Genomic DNA, 2,555 nt, shown 5'->3' with positions numbered 1-2,555 from the left:
TACATCCCACAGGAGATGCAGCACACTGCCTGAACTGCCATCCCTGAAACAATTACCAGCAGTAAAAAAAAACAAAAAAAAACAAAAAAACAACTTTCCCACACTTATAATTTAGGTTAGAGGAGGTGGGAGGGTGGGATTCTCTACCAGTGTAGAGGATTGGGTATCCTCTCTGCGCTAATTTATAGGATTAGGGGCTCAAGAAAAAAAAACTACAACTACCGGTAAGCGTCCTAGTGACAACTTCCGGTTTCTAACTAATTTAAAAAAAACCGCCGAAAAACTCGCGACTTAAATTAGAAATAAACAGTTAAACAAAATAAACAGAAAAATGTACCTTTTATGCTGCCTTTTCACACGCCCAAAAATCGCTGCCTCTGGATACTGCTCCTCAGGAACAATGAGGCCGGTTCACGGAGGTAAGTCTTTTCAGATATTTGAGGAATAAAGTCTATTTCTGTAAAACAATGAGAAATGTTACGGAGGTGGGAACAGGCTGTCTCAGAGATGATCCAGAGATGTGGTTGGAAACTCATTTCAGGGTCATATAGAACACCAAGTTTACAGTCTGATTCACACTGACAGGGAGTTAGTTGCTGTGTTTTATGAAGAGTTAGACAATGATACACTCTGTGTGTTCTGAGTGACACATATGTTAACTTTTGATAGTGGATTGAATATATTATGGAAATGAGAGTTTACAAATCTGATGGCTTCAATGTTCCATTTGGAAAAATAATCTGTTTTTGTATATTTAATTTGGTGTATAATTGTAGAGGAATTAATTAGCAAAAATGTAAATAACAGAATCGATAAATGAGAGATGCAGCCTGTGAGCGTGATGTGTATCTGTGGTATTGGCAGCTGAGTTTCTGTGTGTTTGTCAGTAAGATTTTACTCTTAGGAATCATTTCTATAGTGTTTTCCTAGAGAAATGTGTTTCTAAAGTGTGTGGTCTCCCAATCCATGAGGAGGATTTCTAGTGTTCTCTTCTGAGCAGGAAGCTGGTACTGAGTGTTACTTTCAGTAACTGCTCAGTGTCATTGATGAGTGTTCCTTCTCTCTCTTGTAGAGAGGTGGAGGAAGGGAGCACAGTCTGAGTGGATTATCTGTAAAATTAACAAAAGGAAACATTTGATTTTGGAGTTGTGTGTATGAGATATTGCAGCGCAGAAAGAGTTGTGTCTGTGCTCCTTCTGAAACACATGTCCCTTTTAATTGTGTTTTCCCACACCTTGTATGCTGAGGTCTTTCAAATACTGATCTTAATTCTTAGGTGTAGAAGGTTCTGATTTGATTTGATTTATTGTTGTCACATGTATTAGTATACAGTGAAAAGTATTGTTTCTTGTCCATTATACAGACAAAGCATACCGTTCATAGAGAAGGGAACCAGAGAGTGCAGAATGTAGTGTTACAGTTATAGCGAGAGTGTCGAGAAAGATCAACTTAGTGCGAGGTAGGTCCATTCAAAAGTCTGACAGCAGCAGGGAAGAAGCTGTTCTTGAGTCGGTCGGTACGGGACCTCAGAGTTTTGTATCTTTTTCCCCGACAGAAGATGGAAGAGAGAATGTCCAGAGTCATTGGGTCCTTAAATAGTATTATACAGTGAAGAATATTGTTTCCTGTGTGTTATAGAGACAAAGCATACCGTTCATAGAAAGGAAAGGAGAGGTTACAGAATGTAGTGTTACAGTCACAACTAGCATGTAAAGAAAGATCAACTTAACATGAGGGAGGTCCATTGTGTGTGACTTCAGACTTTTGTATCTTTTTCCCAACGGAACAAGGTGGAAGAGAGAATGTCCAGGGTGTATGTTGTCCTTGATTATGCTGGCTGCTTTTCTGAAGCAGCGGGAAGTGTAGACAGAGTTAATGGATGGGAGGCTGGTTTGCAGAATGAACTGAGCTACATTCACAACTCTTTGTAGTTCCTTGCAGTTTTGGACAGAGCAGGAGCCCAGACCAAGCTGTGATACAACCAGAAAGGATGCTTTCTACGGTGCACCTGTAAAAGCTGGTGAGAGTCATAGCGGACATGGCAAATTTCCTTCGCCTCCTGAGAAAGTAGAGGCATTGGTGGGGTTTCTTAACCATAGCATTGGTGTGAAGGGACTGGATAGTGAAAATGTATTTCCTCTAATCCTCTCTACATTTCCTGCTACTTACCTTAAATCTATGTCCCCTGGTTGTTAACCTCGTTTACTAAAGGGAAAAGTTCCTTCCTGCCCACCCAATCGATGTCCCTCATACTTTTGTACACCTTAATCTTGTCGACCATAACCACTCAACCATGGATCCCAAACACAATAGCAGCACGGTGGTTAGCACTGATCAGAGTTTGATCCAACCACTGTTAACCAGGATTTCCATTCTGTATACCCACTGCCACCAACAGTATGTGTCACACTCAGTAGACCCCACTGGCACAGATAGACTGAAAATGAAGGCCAGAGTTCACATTTTCAACATCCCCCAACAAAACTTTACAGACAAACCACTCAGACTCTGTTCTCTCCTTCCATCTCTCTACAAGAGAGAGAAGGAACACTCAT

The 2,555-nt window shown here is 40.8% G+C and overlaps 1 non-coding gene across 1 annotated transcript; it reads left to right on the top strand.

Annotated features, from left to right (window-relative positions):
* Nucleotides 1-888: 888 nt before the first annotated feature.
* Nucleotides 889-1,105, top strand: LOC145337735 (small nucleolar RNA U3). The gene has a single exon (XR_013885388.1). It is a non-coding gene; the product is annotated as a small nucleolar RNA U3 (small nucleolar RNA).
* The last annotated feature ends 1,450 nt before the right edge of the window (nucleotides 1,106-2,555 follow it).

The sequence above is a fragment of the Carcharhinus amblyrhynchos genome, unplaced genomic scaffold (genome assembly GCF_965287045.1).
Source record: "Carcharhinus amblyrhynchos unplaced genomic scaffold, sCarAmb.v2.hapA scaffold_68, whole genome shotgun sequence".
NCBI classification, from domain to species: domain Eukaryota; kingdom Metazoa; phylum Chordata; class Chondrichthyes; order Carcharhiniformes; family Carcharhinidae; genus Carcharhinus; species Carcharhinus amblyrhynchos.
The sequence above is the reverse complement of the archived record's forward strand: the minus strand, read 5'-3'. Positions and strand labels throughout refer to the sequence as shown.